This window comes from Pinus tabuliformis, chromosome J, assembly GCF_031772625.1.
Source record: "Pinus tabuliformis cultivar Carrire ecotype Pingquan chromosome J, CPIR1, whole genome shotgun sequence".
Classification (NCBI taxonomy): domain Eukaryota; kingdom Viridiplantae; phylum Streptophyta; class Pinopsida; order Pinales; family Pinaceae; genus Pinus; species Pinus tabuliformis.
Genome location: NC_142295.1, coordinates 266,091,401 through 266,114,017, shown reverse-complemented (window position 1 = coordinate 266,114,017; position 22,617 = coordinate 266,091,401). Strand labels below are relative to the sequence as shown.

The following is a 22,617-nucleotide window of genomic DNA, read 5'->3' as shown; positions in this document are numbered from 1 at the left end:
CCGGTTAAAAGGTTTGGTCACCGGTTCTCTCCGTCGAAAAGGCTTCCCGCCTTTGTTAAACCCTTAAGGGTTATTCTCAGCTCATTTACACTCTATCTCCCTACTGTTACCAGCTCCGCGTTGTTATGGCTCTGCTCTCTGTGTGCTAACACACCATAACCCTCACTCTGTCACTGTTTGTGGCCTCTCGGCTCAGCTACACTCTGTCTCCCTACTGTTACCTGCTCTGTGTTGTTGTGGCACTGCTCTCAGCGCACTAACCCACCATATCCCTCACTCTGTCACTGACTGTGGCCTTGTTCGAGATGCGAGTCCTTCACTGTAGCTGCTGTCTTCAATGGTCTGGTTCGGAAGCCCGTGGTAAGGGTTTATATTTTCATGAATTTGGCGAAGTAATCCTTTTAGTTTCCGATTTCTGAGCTCCGGTTCTGTGCAGGTGTTCACAACCACAAGGCTATCTTTCCTCCGAACGCGTCCAGGCCTCGAGGTAAACTCTCGTGCTATGTTTTATCATCCCCTGTCACCTGTTGTCGATGCTTACAGGATTTTTGTGCCTTTCAGCTTGTGGTATCGGTTTATGGCTCGGCAGCCTCCGTCGACCCTTGGGTAAGTCCACTATTCTCTTACTCTCGCATCTCACTGTCTTTACTTATCTCCTTCTGACATTTATTCTGGTTATGGAAATGCCTTAACTCATACGGTGGTTTTGTGCAGGTTGGTTGGGAGCTCTGCTCGCGAGGGTTTCAAATTCACAGTCTTCAACTTTCTCCAATCTCTGGTACCCTTGTGACCGGGTAGGGTCTACTCTTATTCCCGCGTTTCTTTAGGTTATGCAATATGGAATTGCCGTAGGTTTCTGTTGGTTAGGTTTTGTAGGGTAGCCGTGCCCCTTTGCTGGCATTTACATCCTCAGGTTTTCGTTCCTCTGTGTCAATGTATGACCTCCATGCAACAAGGTCTTAGACTTGTGCTATTACGGCGGTGCCGGTTTTGATATGTGACTCTGTTGTTATTTATTGAACTGTGGTTTACGAAAACTTATGAAATGTTGTATTAATGAAATCAATGGTTCTGGAACTATTACCTCTTTTAATAGTCGCTGTGTTTGATTTGCAAATGACCGTGTGACTCTTTACGTTTGCCTGCGGGTTCTGGCCGCAACTTGACTTGACACGATGTCTGTGTCTTTACTTTATCCTCGTATTGTTTGTACGCATGTGCTGTTTGGCCGCCTTACGCTTCTTTGCTGTGTGATAGTCTTGACAATGTAACTTATGGTTTCGGCTTGATGCCTGTAACGCTTCAATATTTCTAGTTACAGCATGTGAATTTCATTCTATCTTAATTCGTTTTCAAAATAACAAATGTTTGTAATACTCAGAGGTATAATACGGAAAAGTAATGAACAGTAGTTTATATTCAGAAAAGGAAACAATGCTTCAGTTACAGAGGGTGTCTCTGTATACTGCTTGAATACTGTCTTGCTATATCTTCTTTACTCGTTCTGAGGTCAACCCCCCAAAAAAGGTTTTTCTTCCTTTTTAGCTACACTGAATATAACTGTTTAGAAACTAAATTCTACAACTGCTACCTGTTTCTTTAAACAATAAATTAACTAAAACAGTTGTTGGTTACCTAAGCTAACAACCAGTAACTTAACTTGTTCTGTAATTAAATAAAAGAAAAAGAAATGAACAATGATTAACTAAAAACAACAACCAATTTTTCTTTTGGTGACCTGTCCAAACACCCTTGAAGTCGTGTCCTGTTTCTGCACGAACCAGTCATTGATTCTCTGTCTCCTCGGAGCTGGATGCTCCTGCATCAGCTAGAGCTTATTTCTATATGTGAATTATTGAATTCTCGATTCCAGTAAATAGTGAATAATAATCAACTAAGAATTAGGAAGGTCGAGAGTAGGAGGGGGCAGAGTGTTCGATTTGCCTGCTCCATTCTCCATGAGAAATGCCATTATCAGACATACAATCGAATGGCTGTCTAGATGGCAATGCATCAACCAAATTCCTGTTACACAACATGAGAAAATCAAGAAGTTGAAAAAAAAACAAGAAGTTGAAAAAAAAATAAGAAGAGAGAATTTAAACTCCGAAATTATTTTAATTAGTGGTTGTGCATTTGAGTGTGCAGATTTTTGCAATTAGAATTTATGTTGCAGATATATTTAACTTTGTTATTTTTGTTTTTAATAAAAAGGAATTGTGTATTTTGAATGAAACGGTAAACATTCACCTATCATGGTACATATTAGCAAAACAGTTTATTTGTTTTTGATGAAAAGTGGAGCGTCTACCTAAATTTTTAGTTTTTCAATCAAAGTATGTTATTTCTCAGAAAGAAAAACAGATTCAACACATTAATTTACAGTGATCATTTATTTTGAAAATATTTCAAAATCTTATCACTTAAACCAAAATCAATTATTTGACATCCCTCACAAAACACTTATCTGGATTGTTTGCTGTAAATCTTATTGCTGCCCACCCGCCTGTAGGAACTGCAATGGTGTTTCGCATCTGAGGGTCAACCAGGTTGAAGTCAAGCGGATCAATTTCAGGATTATAATTACCGAATCCCTGTCCTATAACATAAAATTCGAACCCATGAATGTGGATCGGATGGCTCTCAATTGTAAGAAGACCTGTAGCCTGAAGCACTACTTGCACAGTGCTATTGAATTTGAGAACCTTTACTCGAGTGCCCAACTGCGTTTCTAAGAGACTGGCTGGTAGATTTTGGGAAGCGTAATTGAATGGCAGAGGAGGATTATCTGGAAAATCTTTGGTGAAAACTCCACTGATGTTATCGAACAGAGCTTGCAGCATGTTAACATTCTGTGGCAAAACGAATGAAAAATTGTTCACGCTTGACACCAATCTTTGGCCATTGGGTCCTGCACAGGAGTTGGTTGGGCAGCTGTGGAGTCCTAATCCAATTGTAATGAGCATCTCCTTGTTGACTGTTTGAGGAACCGAGGCCTTCAGGCTCCTCAGTTTTGTGCTAAATTTGAAACCAGTTGGGGTATCGTTAAATGCAGGGAGTGTAGTTCTAATAGGTGAGTGAATAAAGAATGAAGATTATACAGTTATATTGACCAAGGAAAAAATATAACTAACAGTAAAACTGAATGCACATACACAAGAAACAACACAGGATTTACATGGTAAAACTCTGAAAGAGTGTCAAGGAAACATTCACGGGGCAAAGGATTTGAATCTCTATTAATTCAACAATGATTCTCCACGATTACATTTCTTGGGCATTCACTAGTTTTATACAAGTCTCCTGTGTTATATAACTGCTATTTCGGTATAAAACTAACTAGCTACATTTTTACCCAAATTTACATAATTCGTTCCAACAAACTCCACCTTGACAACAATTTTCCTAATCCCTTGCCCATGCCCATTCATCATCTTTTTTGCAAGCCAAGAGAAGCTAAACACCATTGCAACTTCTCTACTGTAACTGGCTTTGTGAATATGTCTGCACAATTCTCTCGTGTATGGACTTTTTGAAGAGCTACATTTCCGCCATTGATCACATGTCTCAGAAAAGATACCTTACATCAATGTGGCTGGTTCTGCGGTGATAAGCAGGATTTGTAGCCAAGTGAATAGCACTTTGACTGTCACAAAGTACATTCATTTTCTCCTGCGTCCTTCCAATCCTATCGAGCAGACCCTTTAACTAGATTGCTTCTTTACTGGCATCTGAAGCATCTATATATTCTGCTTCGGTAGTGGACAATGCAACTGTTTCTTGAAGCTTTGACATCCAACTAATTGCTCCACCTGCAAGAGTAAAGACATAACCTGTAGTAGATCTTATTTTGTTCAAATCACCTGCATAGTCAGCGTCTACATATCCGCAGACTAATCCTTCACTACCATTAAAGACGATGCAATGGTCACTTGTGCCTCTTAGATATCCAAGCAACCATTTCACTGCTTGCCAATGTTCTTTACTTGGATTTGCCATGAACCTGCTGACAACTCCAACTGCATGTGAAATGTCAGGTCTTGTAGATACCATCGCATACATTAAGTTGCCTACAACATTTTCATATGGTACATGAGACATATAATGCTTTTCTTTATCAATTCTAGGACTCAAAATCGAAGAAAGCTTAAAATGGGAAGCTAGTGGAATATTAACAGGTTTCACATTGTTCATAGAGAATTTTTCAAGTACTTTCTCCACATACTTCTGTTGTGATAACCAAAGCTTACCATTTTTCCTGTCTCTGTGTATCTCCATGCCCAAGATATGTTTTGTTGCTCTAAGATCCTTCATATCAAAAGTCCTAGAGAGCTGAGCCTTTAACCTGTTGATCTCTTCCATGCTTTTACTTGCAATAAGCATATCGTCAACATACAAAGCTAAGATAATGAATATGCCATTGAAATCTTTGAAGTATACACAATGATCATACTCACTTCTTATAAAGTTCTGGCTCACCATGAAGGAATCAAACTTCTTGTACCGTTGTCTAGGAGACTGCCTCAAACCATACAATGATTTCTTGAGTTTGCAAACTAATTTTCTACTGCGACCTTTTACAAAACCTTCTGGTTGTTCAATATATATCTCTTCATTCAAATCACCATGTAGAAAAGTTGTTTTAACATCTAACTGTTCTAACTCAAGATTAAGTAACGCAGTTAGTGCCAACACAGTACGAATAGAAACAAGTTTTACAACTGGAGAAAAAATCTCATGAAAGTCTATACCTTCAACCTAAGAATACCCTTTTGCTACTAGTCTCGCCTTGTACCTTTCGATACTTCCATCAACTTTCCGTTTCAGTTTGAAGACCCACTTGCATCCAACAACACTTCTCCCTTCAGGAAGCTCTACAAGATCCCAGGTATTGTTCTTGGCTAAGGAATCCATTTCTTCTTCCATAGCCATTTTCCATTTTTCGCTATCTATATCATCTACTGCTTCCTAATAACAAAAAGGTTCCCCATCTTCAGTAATCAAAGCAAAAGATGAAGCAGAATCTTCATATCTTTGGGAGTTTTTCTTTCCCTTGTAGACCTTTTTAGAGTGACTGGTTGCTGAACTGGTTCAGAAACTTGAACTGGTTCAGAAGCTTCAACAGCTTCCTTTGTGTCTTCAACATCTTTTTCTCCAGAAGCCTCTCCTTCCTTTTTACTGTCACCGAAAGGTCTAGCCTCCAACTAAATTCGTTGATTTGGTGATACCTGTTCTTGTTCAATTCTTGCAACATTTGATTTTTAAAAAGAAGATTCATCAAATGTTACATCTCTACTAATGACTATCTTCCGCAATGTAGGATCCCACAACCTGTATCCTTTCACTGCATAGTTATACCCAACAAAGACATAACATTTCGATTTTGGATGTAATTTTGAATGTTGATTTTTAGGAATATGAGAATAAGCATCACAGCCAAATATCCTCAAATGTGAATAATCACAAGACTGACCTGTCCAAAGTTCTTCAGGAATTTTACAATTAATTGCTACTGAAGGTGATCTGTTAACTAAATAACAAGCAGTAGATACTGCTTCTGCCCACATCTCCTTTTGCAAGTTAGCATTGTTGATCATGCTTCTGGCTCTTTCCATAAGAGTCCGATTCATACGCTCAGCAACACCATTTTGCTGAGGAGTATAAACAACAATTTTGTGTCTAATAATTCCCTCATCCTTACAGTGTTGTTCAAATTCAATTGAAGTGAACTCACCACCATTGTCAATTTTAAACATTTAATAGGTTTGCCTATTCTTTTCTCTACCATTGCTTTAAATTGTTTAAAGACATTGAATACATCAGCTTTCTTTTTTTAGTATAAAGACCCAAACTTTACAGGAGAAATCATCAATAAACGTTAAACAATATAGAGCACCTCCATATGACACAACAGGGGATGGTCCCCACAGATCAGAATGAATATAGTCTAAAATATCTTTACTATTATGATTTCCAACTTTAAATCTCTGTTTACACTGTTTTCCATACACACAAAGTTTACAGAAATCTAACTTCAAGGATTTCAGATCGGGAAGAGATTTACATTTCATCGGTATCTGAAGACCTTTCTCACTCATATGACCTAATCATTGATGCCATAGAGGAGTACCGGCTTCTTCCTTTTCTGATGCAACCGCTGCTTCACTGACTTGAGTACTTCCTTTTAATCTGTAAAGATTTCTAACCTTTTCTACTTTCATAACTAGTAGAGCTCCTTTAAAGACTTTCAAGATGTCATCCTAACTTGTAAACTTATAACCATCCGAATCCAACACTCCCAGAGAAATCAAATTTTTCTTTAAATTAGGTACATGTCTAACACTAGTTAATGTTCTAACTGTGTTATCATACATCTTAATCCTGATATTTCCCATCCCAACAGTCTGACATGACACATTATTACCCAAAAACACAGAACTACCGTTTACATTTTCATACGAAGTAAACTAATTTCTATGTGGGCACATGTGATGAGAAGCACCAGAGTCTAACAGCCAGTTTTCTAAACCCTGAGAGACATTACATTCAAGTGAAGTTTCATCTATCATACATAATTCTTCAACAGATAAAACTTCATCTATCATACCTGAATCGATTTGATTTGCTTCCTTCTTCGGGTTATCAGATTCTTTTCGTTTCTAACGGTCTTTGTTCAAGTGTCCAATTTTATTGCAATGCCAACATTTTTTCTTACACTTCTTTCCCTTCAATTTAGATTTGGAAGACCCCCTTGGTTTTTCTCCTCTTTCCTTTGAGCATCCTCTAGCTACCATGGCTTCTGATGCAACTGTTTCAGTACTGGATTTCCTTTGTACTTCTTCAGACAAGAAAGCTCCCACGACTGATTCAAACTTCAAAGAATCAGCAGTGCTCAAACTGATTGAAGTTATGAAGTGATCCCATGACTCGGGCAGAGAACACAACAAGGTTATGGCTTTATCTTCTTCCTAAATTTTCACTTCCATATCTGTTAATTGGCATATAAGTGTATTAAAAACATTCAAATGTTCTGCAACTTTTGAACCTTCTTTCATTCGAACACTGTACAACTGCCTTTTTAGATAAATTCTATTGGTTAATGACTTTGTCATATAGAGTTTTTCCAATTTTTCCCACAAACCTGAAGCTGTACTCTCTTCAACAATGTTGAAGAGAACCTCATCCGCCAGGCATAACGTGATGGTACTGAGAGCTCGGGCATCCAAGTCCTCCCAGTCTGAATCAGTCATGGTTGCAAGTTTCTTAGTTGCCCCATCCAATGCCTTGTGCAACCCTTGTTGCACAAGCAGATCCCTAACCTTCAGTTTCCAAAGAGCAAAATTGCTCTTTCCAGTGAATTTCTTCACCTCGAATTTTGCATTGGACATCTTGGCCATTTTTCTAGGGTTTCAATATTTAGTCCTTCAACTAGGGTTTATATTTTTCTTCAAAAACGTTTTGTAAGAAAAAATAATTCCCCCAAAACAACCCTTTTAGCAGATTTTTATTTTCAAACCCTTTGTTTAAACAACCCTTCAGTAGATTTTATTTTCAAACCCTTTCTTTTATTTTCCTTCAATTTTAAGAGAAAAAAAAAACAATAGGGAGGAAAGGCATGATAGGGAGGGAATTTGAATTGGAAGAAGTGGCATCTTTGTCATCGGCCTTGTAATCCAATGTTTCTATCGCGGTGGAATTGTTGAATGGAACTCTTGGTGCGCTGTTGTAGACTTGAGCAGCCATGTAGTATTTTCCAGATGATTTTTTGGCCTTGAGGAGCACATCGGTGGTCTGACTAGGTGATATGAGGACTATTTTGGTTTTGTAGGGTTTCGTGTAAGAGGCGTCCATGCCCACAACGGTCATCTTTTGTTTTGCAATGGTGAAGAATAGTTGGTGATTGAGGGCAGCGTTGACCATTCTCAGAAAATATATCTTTCCACTCTCAACCGAAACTCTGAAAGTATCTGCACCAAATAAACACAACTGAAAATTTGACAAATTCAATTAGTTTTGATTCTGTGATTTAGAGGAATGATGGTTATCTCTCTGGCTTAGATTCAGTTCTGGTTTATTTTGACAAATTGGCTTTGAGTATATGATTTAGAAAAATGATTTATATCTTCTTTATTTAAATTCAATTTTGACTTAATTTGACAAATTCAATTAGCTAGGAGTAGGTGATTTAGAGGAATAATTCTTATCTCTTTCACTTAGATTCAATTTTGGCCCATTACATGTTAGGTTCATAATAAATCTAAAGCCTTAATGTTGAATGACCTTGAACCTTGAAAACTATCCTATCTAAAAGATTCTCAAGTTGTGATAAGAGAAATAAAAGATAAAAAAATGTTACAATGTGTTTTAAAGTTATGTTTTAACCATTTTCCACTTTAGTATGTGTACATAGAGAGATAGAGAAGCTAATGGTTTATCCAAAGTTGGAATTGCTATGTAGCATGGTAAAAGGTGAACAAAGATGTCACAATATGTTTCTAAATTCTGCCTTGGAAGAGGTCAAATGTTTGAGAACGTTTTCAATCATCTTGTCTTAAACATGTTTACAACTAGACAAATACTGAATCTGATGGTTTATTAAAAGATGGAATTTAGATGTAGTGTGGTCAAATATGAACAAAGATGTCACAATGTGTTTCTAAATTATGTTTTGGAAGATTTTAAAGGTTTGAGAGAGTTTTCCAACCACCTTTCTCTTTACCATGTTGACAAATATGTAAGCTAATTGTTTATCCAAAATTGGAATTCTAATGTTGTGTGGTCAAAGATGAACAAAGATGTCACGATGTGTTTTTAAATTATGTTTTGGAAGAGTTTACTAGCTTTGAGAGAGTTTTCTAACCATCTTAACATGTCTATAAGGAACAAAATATGGAGGCTAATGGTTTATCCCACGGTTGTGGGGTAGAACCCTTCCAGCTATCCCCCTCTTGTACCCGCTTCCGAAGAGCGCTTTGGGTGGGAGCACATCCAGATTGACCCTAGGAGTATGCTCCCTATTTTTTTTTGGCTAGAGGGAGCTATTGAAGATTGGAAATAAGAATTTGGCCCGAGTGTTCATCTGCAATTCATGGTAATGTTGAAGAATTAAAAATTGCCATGAAATGATGAATTCAACATTGCCATGAAATGATTCAGGATATTTGAGAGTGCTTCTGACCTCATTGGATTTCAGGATTGGGGGGATTGCAATGTTTCCCTTGGATTTTGTCATGTACTAGGGTATGTAACTTATAATCGCTCTCCTCTAGACCCCCAATAATCAAAAGCACCTACGCTACTAAGGTATGGAAATTGTATTTAATTGAGCACCAAGGTAGTCTGACTATGTAGGAGGAGATTCCCAATAAAGCACGAGACAAGAAATTGGAAATTTCTCGTGGCAAGACGGTCAAGCATTAGATAATAGATTTACTTGTCTTTTCTAGTTTCTAGTCCTTTTATAACTATTGAATCTTTCATATTTATTATGGTATTTTTTGTAAACAATATATCACAATTTAAGTTTGAAATTTGAAGTTGACATTTATAACTCATTGAAATTATGAATATGATGCTTAGTGAAAGTTGAAAGTTGACACATTTCATTTCATGTTAGATGTTCTTCATTATTGTTTAGTTACTTGGCAATGGTAATGGTTACAAGTACAAGTTACAATTTTTGTGATCAATGATGATAAATGTTTTATATCAAATTATGAAAGCTTGAAACTTTAAGATTGATGAATCATGATACTCCATATGTTTTATGTTATTAACTTGTGGAAGTGGTTGATGAAGATTATAACTTCTAGATGATTTATCTTATATAGTTCAATCCATGTTTTATGCTTTTTATATCTAATTCATCATTCTACATACTTTTGTTGACATATATGCATCAAAATACATCAAAATTTATATTATATAAAAATTCCTTCCCTATTGGCTCCGAACCATTAGCTTTTGAAAATGTCCCCTCTCCCATGTAACCTTGGTTTATCCAAAACTATAATTATAATGTAGCTGGGCCAAAGATAAACTAAGGTATCATAATCTATTTCTAAATTTTATTTTGAAAGAGTTTCAAAATTTGAGAGAGTTTTCCAACAATATTTCTCTTTGGCATATTTACAGAGAGAGAAATATAGAAGCTAAACATAATATAGATAATAACAAAAAGATGAACTAAGATGTCATAATATGTTTCTAAATTTTATTTTGGAAGAGTTTCAAAATTCGAGAGAGTTTTCCAACCATATTTCTCTTTAGCATATTTACAAAGACAGAAATATAGAAGCTAAACATAATACCTGGATGATAACAAAAATAGAAATGGGGACATTCCAAAATACTATTACCTTCCCTTAAAGAGAAAGGGCGAGAGCAAGAAATCATTATGTCCAAGTTTCATCATCATCATAACAAAAAATAGAAATGGGAACATTCCAAAATACTATTACCTTCCTTTTTAAAGAGAAAGGGTGAGAGCTAGAATTCCATCGTCATCATAACAAAAAATAGGAATGGGGACATTCCAAAATATGATTACCTTCCTTTTTAAAGAGAAAGGGTGACAACAAGAATACTTCTTCTTCTTTTGACATGATGAACTCTATTCTATAAAAACATGCCTCCTCCTCCTCCTAGATCTCCAGTTCCTTATCCCATGCTTGCACATACAGTGATGAAAAAACACCATATACAAAATTTCATAAGAACAATAAAACATGCTTTATCTCTTTACTTTCCAAAGAAATATTGGGGCAGATCCACCCGAACAGACATTGATGAAGAATTTTCATATACAAAATTTCACAACAACAACAAAGCATGCTTTATTTTTTTTGGTTCGCAGGAAAATCCACTATTAGCAATGAGATTTCTAGACCAATTAAACTAACCTGCGGCCAAATCTACTCTTAATAATAAAACAACTAGACCAATTAAGCTAACCCTCTAACTCAACATACATTCTCATTCCATGATCAAACCATACATTCAAAATAGATAATGATTAAATTTAACTATTTTATCTAAATTGAAAAATACAATTTTAGTTGAAATTATTACTTTCATCTATCTAAAACTAATTTTTGAAAAATAAATATAATAAATTTTTTGATAAACTTATTACATTCAATTCACATAAATTTAAACAACCTAAATCTAGCATTCCAACATAACAACTCAAATATACATTTCAATAATTTTTTTTTATAAATTTCCGAAACAAACTCCTCAGACTGTATATTAAAAAAAACATAACAATCCAAATTTTCTATTCGAACAAACTCACCAAATAAGCCATTCCAATATTTTTTTTATCAAAACGTGATAGAACTCATCAAACAAAAAGGCAAAAACAAAAACATAAAATGTTTAAATTACCTCAGGATTGTATTTCTAATTTCAATATAAAAACCAGATTGTATTCCTAATCTCAACAGGAAAGATATTGGTATTATATCAGATTTTATCAAAACTTTATAGAATTCATCAAACAATATGCCAAAAACAAAAGCATAAAATGTTTAAATTGCCTCATTCAGAATTGTATTTCTAATTTCAATATAAAAGGTAGATTGTATTCCTAATTTCAACATGAAAGATATCAGTATTATATCAGTTTGTCATATACGTTTTGGAGGTTAATTTGCACAGAGTTCTACAGAAATTAATTAGAATCATTTATTTGATTTATATAATTGATCCGAGATTTTTCAAATTGATGAATTGATTTATATAGTGAAAAAATGATAAAAAAAGATACAATTCAACAAAAACATATTTATTTTACCTAATTGAAAAATCTCCGAAACCAAACAACATCATATCATTTTTACCGTCTATAAATATTATAAAATGCATCAGATAATTCCAAATGTGTATATTTATATATATATTTTTCGTTGAAAATAAAATAAAAATTCCAAGCATGTATCATATTAAATTTCTATATTTTATCTGATGCCATTCGTATGGAATTTTAAACATATACCACTGGATGGTGATGTTGTCTTTCTAATGGTTTTACACTTCAACTCTGAGAGTGTCACCTTCGTGGATATAAATAGTCGGACCAGGAAATTGTCCATTCACTGTCACTATACTCTGTTCCTTGCATATGCGTTTCACTTTCTGAGCTCCAACATGTAACAACAAAGACAATGAACATACTCATCAACCGGCCATCATGGATTCTACAAAGTGATTTACAGTGAAGAGAATTTCTTTTATAGTAGTGAGAGCAATTTCTAAATTTCAATTTACCTGATTGTTATTTCACACACTTATACAACAAAACAAGAACTCCCAACAAACAAAAAGTATTTAGAGTGAATTTGTGCCGGACTACTGCTGCAGAATCTCCATGGTCAACATAAAGCATAAAGTCATGATTAAGAGTTGTGGCCATGCTTTCAAGGGCGCCATTACAACTACAACTTCTCAAAACCGTAAACAAAAGGGAATCAACCTTCCTTTTTTTGAGATTTGACCACGGCAACCCTAATCTCAGTCTAAACCCTAATGGCCCTTAGACATGATAGTGAATTTTTTTTCATCCTGCTTAAATAGTTCTCAACTTATATAGACTTATCCAGCTTAAATAGTCTGAACAGCTCTCAGGCTTACATAATCTTGCTCATTGAATGTCCAGCCCTTTATATATAATCGTCTGAACAGGTCATTGAATATCCAGCCCCTTGAATGACTAAAGTTTGGAGACCAACCCTCCCACCTAGAGACTGACATAGGAAGTGAATTGTCCAACGATTATATACAGTGTAGTTTAGTCAGCCAATTACGGGGTGCTCTAGCTATCCGACGAGGGAAAAAGATTACGCAAGGCCTGCACGTAGTTCTAACGGACAATTTAAATTCGTGAGCAGCAGTTTGTTCTAGTGTGTTTTCCATGACACTATCAGATTTGGTTTACACATCCTCCTCAAGATCCTACTGACATGTTCATAGATTTCGGGTTTTTGAATAGTCTGGAGTCTGGATTTATGGGCATGGACACGTTTTGAATGCCAAAGGTGGGTTGCACAAAAGATAAACAAATAACGTCGTGTATATGTATGCCAAAGGTGAGTTGTACAAAAATAAACAAATATATTTAGTGTATTTATTTTAGGATCCGGAGGTTTTCTAAATTTATTTTTAGGTTTTATTCATTTAAAATTTAGAGATTTTTCGGAATTATAAATTTGAGTTGTAAACTCTCCACTATCTTAGTGTTTTAGTGGTTTTTCAGGGTGCTAAATCTATATATGTAATCAAAAACTTATTTTAAATAACAAAAATTAAAATTTAACCAAAATGTTTTTAGCTAAATTCTAACCAAAAACTCTAAAACATAACATGTTTAGAAAATCATTTTTGTTTTTTCCCTTCAATTTAGCTGCATAGATACATTTTAAGTACAGATCTAACAAAGAGGGATCAAATTTCTTCAAGTGCAAACTTATTTAGAATGCAAAATACAATGTGTTATTTTTTATTGTTTAAATTGTATATTTGAATACTAAATGAATACATATATAACCAAATAAACGTTTTAACCCTAAAAACTTAATTTTTTCTATATATATATATATATATATATATTAAAAATGATCTATAATAAATAACTAATTTACATTAAAATATTTCACATCAAGACATTCTATCACACAAATTAAAATGGTTTTTATTTATTAATATATTTTTAAGTATATCTCAATATTAATTCTTATTAAAATATTTTATTGATAAACTGCATTCAATTTTTTTATATACAACAATAAAATATTTTATTTTAACTAATTTTCCCTCTATATAGATATATATAAAATTGATATTGACATAAATTTGTTAACATAAATCTTCAAATAATTTATTTACTTCTTTGGTTGAAATATTTTTAAAAATTATAAAATTTAAATATCTTATTCATACATTTTTTTATTTCTATTCATTTTTCTACTATTAATAACATTATTTTTCTATTTAAAATATAGTTTCTTATTTTTATTTAAAAAAACAATAGAGAAACTTACACATTGATCTCATAATAAAATGTAAATAAACCTCTAGACTTAACTTTTTATAATTTATCTTATTTTTTTAAATTATATTTTAAACAACTTCTATAAATTTTTATTATTATTTAAATTACATTTTTTAATATAAATATATAATTTAAAACTATAATATTTAGTTTAAACTCATTATTAGTTTTGAACACAATATTCAATGTTACAGTGTCTTAAAATCTATATCATACTATATATTGATATTTTCATAAACGATAAATATAAAAAAAAACATCAAATTATATACATAAACTATCTCATCATATATATATATATATATATATATATATATATATATATATATATATCAAATTTCATGATAATATCATTACAAATATTCTATTTTATATAACATCTATAGAAATTAACATGTCACTAAGAAATCTCGAAACACAATTTTATATAAAGTCAATATTGAAAAGAAAAGAAATCTCTTGTTTTCATTCATTTACTCCACATTTTACTGCATGCACGATATTTTACTGCACATTTTCATGGTCAATATTGAAAAGAAATCTCTGGTTTTCATTCCTTTTAAAAAATCTAGTGCGTTGTACCTAGTGGGTTGTTTTACTATTTTGAAAATATTTTAGATTTTGAAATAAAGCTTGTTTCATTAAAACCCGGTGGATTGTTTTACTGCACATTTTCATGGTCAATATTGGAAAGAAATCTCTTGTTTTCATTATTTTTAAGAAATCCAGTGGGTTGTTTTCACGGTCAATATTGAAAAGAAATCTCTTGTTTTCATTTTTTTTAAACCCAGCTGGTCGTTTTACTATTTTGAGAATAATTTAGGTTTGGGAATAAAGTGAAGTTAAATTATTAAGTTTAGTTTGTATGAATTAAATTTGAAAAGATTCATTCAATATTTTTATTATTAAATTATAAATAATTTAATTTTAATTTCTATTCATTAAATTTGAAAAAATTCCAAAAATTTATAATGAAATTAAATTCAATAGTTACATCATTAACCTACAAATAATTTAACTTTAGTTTATATTCATTAAATTTGGAAATATTCCAAAACATTATAATGAAATTAAATTCAATGCTTTCACCATTAAACTACAAATCCTTAAAAACTTTGCTAAAAACTAATTATTAAAAAATATTGAAGTGGCAAATGTCTTTCTGAAATTAAATTCAATGCTTTCACCATTAGGCTACAAATCCTTAAAAACTTTGTTAACAAATAATTATTAAAAAATAATTGAAGTGCCAAATGTCTTTCTGCTTTCTGAATTAAATTCAATGCTTTCACCATTAGGCTACAAATCCTTAAAAACTTTGCTAAAAAAATAATTGAAGTGCCAAATGTCTTTCTTCTTCCTGCCAAAGAAAGCTATAGCTTATTTCTATATGTGAATTATTGAATTCTCGATTCCAGTAAATAATGAATAATCAACAAAGAATTAGGAAATCGATCTGTGAAATCTAGCATTTAGGAAGGTCGAGAGGAGGAGGAGGCAGAGTGTTCGATTTTCCTGCTCCATTCTCCACAAGAAAATTGTCAGACCTACAATCGAATGGCTGTCTAGATGGCAATGCATCAACCAAATTCCTGTTACACAACATGCGAAAATCAAGAAGTTGAAAAAATAAAAATAAGAAGAGAGAATTTAAACACTGAAATTAATTATGTGTAGTTGTGCATTTGAGTGTGCAGGCTTTTGCAATTAGAATTTATGTTGCAGATTTATTTAACTTTATGTTGTTAATTTATTTTTTCTTGTGAAGAAATTGTGTATTTTGATTGAAACTGTAAATATTTATGGGATACATTAGCAAAACAGTTTATGTGTTTTTGATGAGAAGTGGAGTGTTCATTTAAATTTTTAGCCTTTTTAATTAAGGTATATTATTTTTAGAAGGAAAAATACATTGATCACATCAATTTATAGTGCCAATTTATTTTTAAAATATTTCGAAATCTTATCAACATGCCCAAAATCAATTGTTTCACATCTCTCATAGAAAAAACTTACCTGGATTGTTCGCTATGAATCTTATTGCTGCCCATCCGCCTGTAGGAACTGCAATGGTGTTTCGCATCTGAGGGTCAACGAGGTTGAAGTCAAGCGGATCAATTTCAGGATTATAATTACCGAATCCCTGCCCTATAACATAAAAATCGAACCCATGAATGTGGATCGGATGGCTCTCAATTGTAACAAGACCTGTAGCCTGAAGCACTACTTGCACAGTGCTATTGAATTTGAGAACCTTTACTCGAGTGCCCAACTGCGTTTCTAAGAGACTGGCTGGCAGATTTTGGGAAGTGTAATTGAATGGCAGTGGAGGATTATCTGGAAAATCTTTGGTGAAAACTCCACTGATGTTATGGAACAGAGCTTGCAGCATGGCAAAATTCTGTGGCAAAACGAATGAAAAATTGTTCATGCTTCCCACCAATCTTTGGCCATTGGGTCCTGCACAGGAATTGCTTGGGCAGCTATGGAGTCCTAATCCAATTGTAATGAGCATCTCCTCGTTGACTGTTTGAGGAACCGAGGCCTTCAGGCTCCTCAGCTTTGTGATAAATTTGAAAGCAGTTGGGGTATCGTTAAATGCAGGGAGAAGAGGCATGACAGGGAGGGAATTCGAATTGGAAGAAGTGGTATCTTCGTCATGGGACTTGTAATCCAGTGTTGCTGTCGTGGTGGAATTGTTGAATGGAATTCCTGGTGCGCTGTTGTAGACTCGAGCAGCCATGTAGTATTTTCCAGATGATTTTTTGGCCTTGAGGAGCACATCGGTGGTCTGACCAGGTGATATGAGGACTGTTTTGGTTTTGTAGGGTTTCGTGTAAGAGGCGTCCACGGCCACAACGGTCATCTTGTGTTTTGCAATGGTGAAGAATAGTTGGCGATTGAGGCCAGCGTTGACCATTCTCAGAAGATATGTCTTTCCACTCTCAACCGAAACTTTGAAAGTATCTGCACCAAATAAACACAAGTGAATTGCATTGAGTTTTACTATACTTATAAATAAATTTGACAAATTTTAGTCTTGATTCTGGGATTTAGAGGAATGATTGTTATCTGGTCTAGTTTTGACAAATTCAATTAACTTGAAGTGATTTAGAGAAATAATTCTTATCTCTTTCACTTGAATTCAATTTTCGCTATTACATGTTAGATTCATATTAAGACTTGATTCATATTAAGTCTAAAGCCTTAATATTGAATGAACTTGAGCCTTGAAAAATATTCTATTTATAAATTAGAGAATAAAGCTATATGATTCTTGATAAGAGAAATAAAAGATAAAAGATGTTACAACGTGTTTTTAAGTTATATTTTAATCATTTTGCTCTTTAGTATGTATATAGAGAGATAGAGAAGCTAATGGTTTACCCAAAGTTGGAATCAAGGCTATGTAATCAAGGCTATGTAGCAGTAAAAGGTGAACAACAATGTCGCAATATGTTTTTGAATTCTTCATTGGAAGAGGTCAAATGTTTAAGATGTCACAATAATTTTAATATCTTTGGGAAAAAATACATAAGAGATATTCTCATCCACGTGTTTCGAAACAACCATTGTGATTCATCTTCACAATAAGATGAGGAAAGATGAGGAACCAGATCCAAGTGTTGTAATAAATAGATGCGCTGTAATAAATAGATGTAGAGAATTGTTAACTAACAACTAATTTGACTAAAGGTGGAAATTAGAAGGTTTTGACTAGAAAAGGTAAGGGAAATAAATTAAATAATTTAATTTTTTTATTTTATTTTATCATGATAAACTAATATTATAAACTTTCATCATTGTAAAGTTAGGGAGGCCTTAGAAATTGAAAAGCAACCTATTAATTTAAATAGAGATGATGGTTGGAGTATCAACAGATGTTGGATTCCAGTGCTTTCTTCCTATATATATACATATATATAATCAAATTAATTTTTGTTTTTATCTTTTTTCTTTGTAATTTATAGTATCTCAATCTTATTTCTATTAAATAATATTACTAACCATTTTAATATTCGGTATTCCTCTAAACAATATTATTATCACTTTTTTAATATTATTTATGTTTTTATAATATTATTAATCTTCATTTTATTTATTTAATGACTCTCTTAAATTATTTTTATTAGTTAATATTTGGGATTCGAATAGGATTAAACCATTAATATTAATACTATAAGTAATAATATTCATTAATAGGGTTATAATGGGTAAAAAAAAGTTTTAATATAATTAATTATTTTATTATAACTTCTTATTTTATAATATTATTTAAAAAAAAAAGAAATAAATTTAAATTATTTAATATATTTAATTTATTTGGCTTACTTTTTTTTGGTCAAAACCTTCCTAATTTCTGCCCTTAATCAAACTAACTCTTACTAACCGCTAGTTAATGGTTCTCTAAATATAATTATTACAACACCTGGATCTGGTTCCTCATCTTATCTTGAAGATGAACCACACTCTCTGGTTCGAAACATGTGGATGAGAATATCTCTTATGTGATTTTTTTCGAAAGATATTAAAATTATTATGGATCACAGTAGTCTTAACTAAAAAATGTCACAATATGCTTCTAAATAGAGGTTAAATGTTTGAGAATGTTTTCAATCATATTGTATTAAACATGTTTACAACTAGACAAATACTAAATGTCATGGTTTATTGAAAGCTGGAATTTAGATGTAGCTTGGTCAAAGATGTCACAATGTGTTTTTAAATTATATTTTGGAAAATTTTAAAGGTTTGAGATAGTTTTCCAACCACCTTGCTCTTTAGCATGTTGAGAAGTATGTAAGCTAATGGTTTATCTAACGCAAGAATTTTGATGTTGCATAGTTAAAAATGGACAAAGATGTCACAATGTGTTTCTAAATTCTGCTTTGAAAGAGTTTAAAGCTTTGAGAGGGGTTTCCAATCATCTTGTTCTTGAACATGTCGATACATAAATATGGAAGTTAAAGTGTGGTACTTGGATGATAAAAAAAATAGAAATGAAGATTTCAAAATACTATCACCCTTATTTTCATGAAAAAGTGGTGGGGGCAAGAGATATTTATGTCTAAATATTTATTATTTCATTACAGCTCTCTTACAACCTTTTTAACACACTATTTATTTTATTTTTTCTAATGTAAAATGTTTTTTTCATTTCATTAAACTTTACTCTTTTACTATTATTTATTTTATCTTTACATATTAAAATCTTATTTTTTAGGAAAAAAATATATTTTTAAAACTCTTCCTAATTAAGCCAAGACGCTCATTCTAATATAGTTGCCTATATGACCTAACATGTAAGTCTATATATATTAAAATGTTTATACTTTATACTTTTCAAAAATATTTTACCATGTAATATTTCATATATATCTGTATATAGAAAAAAATTGTTAAAATAAAGTATTTTAATATTGTACTGAATAAAATATCCAATACAGATTATCAATAAAATATTTTAACATGAATTACTAAGTCCATACACTTAAAAATATATTAATAATAAAAAACTAGTATAATATGGATTGATAAAATGACTCAATAAACATGTTATGTAATCTCTATAACGTTAAAAATAGAATTTAAACAATAAAAATTTACATATGATTTTTTACACTCTAAAATAACTTTGGAAGTATAACTTTACACCTGAAAAAATTTAATCCCTCTCAACTAATTAAATCAATAATTAAAATTAATCTAAACTAATTTATAACCTAAAAACCATTTATCTTATTAAAAAATAAATAAACTTCAATTCAATGAGAGATCTTTAAATAAATGAGATGAACAAGTCTATTCTATAAAACATACCTTCTTTTGAGCATGAGAACAAGTCTCCCGGCTGGCTATTAACGGTGAAAGCGTCGGATTCGTTTGCTGCTGCTCCTGATAAAATGGCCTCCTTTATTACATCCTCGACGTTTGCGTTCCACCATTCGCCTGCACGAACAAAAAAAACTTGAAATCCCTGTGATCATTTTTTACAAGGAAAATAGCAGATTTTCAAAATCTGATATACTCTTCGCTTCATAGTTTGAGTGGACGATTACTTGAAATTTAACAAACGAGATGAAAAGAGCAGAACGATATTGATTACCTAATAGGATGGGAACTTCAGCAGAGGGTTTGGGAAAAGGATAGGGCATGCCAATCCGGGGATAAATAACCAAGGCTCCATACACTGTAGCTCTAAGCCATGAGATGTGAGCATGCCACCAGAGTGTCCCCTCCTGTTCTTTTATAGTAAACTTGTAAACATAAGTAGTGCCAGGAACAATGGGACACTGCGTCACATAGGCTGGTCCATCGGCCCAGCAGGATCTCAATTGCCTTATCCCATGCCTGCACAGACAGTGATGAAAAAACACCATATACAAAACTTCACAAGAACCATAAAAAATGCTTTATCCTTTTATTTTCCATGAAAAAATTTGGGTAGATCCACCCGAACCGACAGTAATGAAAAATTTCTATATACAAAATTTCACAACAATTAAACTAACTCTCAAGTTCAACCTGCTAAATATGCATTATCATTCCATCTTCAGCCCATAAATTCAAGATGGATAAATAATTAAGTTTAACTATTTTATCCGTGTTTTATCTAAATTGCAAGATGTAATTTTGGTTAAACTATTTAAAACTAATTTTTAAATAATAAATATTTAATAAACTTTATTGCATTCAGTTCACATAGATTTAAAATTTTAAACCATCTAAATCTGCCATTCCAGCGTAACAAACAACTCAAATATATATATATATATATATATATAATATTGAAAAACAAACTCAAACCTTATATTAAAAAATAAAATAACCATCCAAATTCTTCATTCCAACTAACTCACCCAATCTACCATTCCAATCATTTTTATCAAAATTTTATAAAACTCACCAAACAATGGGACAAAAACAAAAGCATAAAATGTTAAAATTACCTCATTCAGAATTGCATTTTTAATTTCAATATAAAAGGTAGATTGTATTCCTTATTTCAACATGAAAGATATTAGTATTATATCAGTTTTTATCAAAACTTTATAGAACTCAGCAAAAGCATAAAATGTTTAAATGGCCTCATTCAGAAGTGTATTTCTAATTTCAATATAAAAGGTAGATTGTATTCCTAATTTGAACATAAAAGATATCAGTGTTATATCAGTTTGTCATATACATTTTGGAGGTTAAATTGCACATAATTCTAGAGAAATTTGTTGAAATCATTTATTTGATCCATATAATCAATCAGGAATTTTTCAAGGGATTAAATTGATTTAATATATTGAAAAAGAAATGGTAAATAATAAGAAGGCACAATCCAACGAAAATTTATTTTGCTAAATTCTAATTTAAAAACTCCAAAACCAATAATACTTAAACAACATCATATCATTTTTACCATCTATAAACATTATAAAAAAAACATTGCATCGAATATTATAAAAAGCATTCGATAATTCCAAATGTAGAATTTTTTTTTTGTTAAAAATAAATTTATGCATTTTATCTGATGTCATTCATATTGAATTTTAAACAAAAACCAATGGATTGTGATATTGTCTTTCTACTGGTTGTGTACTTCAACTCTCAACACTTTACGTATATAGGATCCATATGAAATTTTAGGTATATACCAGTGGATGGTGACATTGTATTTGGACTGGTTTTCGACTTCAACTCTGAGAGTGTCACCTTCGTGGATATAAATAGTCGGACCAGGAAATTGTCCATTCACTGTCACTATACTCTGTTCCTTGCATAGGCGTTTCACTTTCTGAGCTCCAACCTGTAACAAGAAAGACAATGAACATACTCATCAACCGGCCATCATGGATTCTACAGAGTGATTTACAGTGAAGAGAATTTATTTTATAGTAGTGAAAGCAATTTCTAAATTTCAATTTATCTGATTATTATTTCACACACTTATACAACAAAACAAGAACTCCTAAAAAAGTATTTACAGTGAATTTGTGTCGGACTACTGCTGCAGAATCTCCGAATGGCATGGCCAACATAAACCATAAAGTCATGATTAAGAGTTGTGGCCATGCTTTCAAGGGCGCCATTACAACTACAACTTTTGAAACTGCGAACAAAAGGAATCAACCTTCCTTTTCTTCGAGATTTGAGCACAGGCACTCTAATCAAAGAAAATTTGAGCACAGCCACCCTAATCTCAGTCTAAACCCTAATGGGGGTAGGCCTGAATTTTTGTCCATTAAAGAAGTCCTGCCTAAGTAGTTCTCAAGCTTACGTAGTGACCTTAACGGCTCTCAAACTTGCATAGTCTTACCCATTGAATGACTAAACTTTAGAGACCAAACCTCCCACCTAGAGACACATAGGAAGTGAATTGTCCAACGATTATATATAGTAGTTCAGTCGGGCAATTACGGGGTGCTCTACGTGTCCGACGAGGGAAAAAGCTGATGTAAGGCTTGCACGTAGTTTGTTCGAGGGCGTTTTCCACGACACTATCAGATTTCGCTTAGTGTGTAACTAACGGGAGGAGTTGCTCAGAATGTTATGGAAATTGAGGTTATATCTAGAAA

The 22,617-nt window shown here is 32.6% G+C and overlaps 2 pseudogenes; both read right to left on the bottom strand.

Moving 5' to 3' along the window:
* Positions 1–2,438: 2,438 nt before the first annotated feature.
* Positions 2,439–2,966, bottom strand: LOC149226786 (laccase-5 pseudogene; annotated as a pseudogene).
* Positions 2,967–15,515: 12,549 nt separating this feature from the next.
* LOC149226785 (laccase-12-like) lies at positions 15,516–22,346 on the bottom strand (annotated as a pseudogene).
* Between the last annotated feature and the right edge of the window lie 271 nt (positions 22,347–22,617).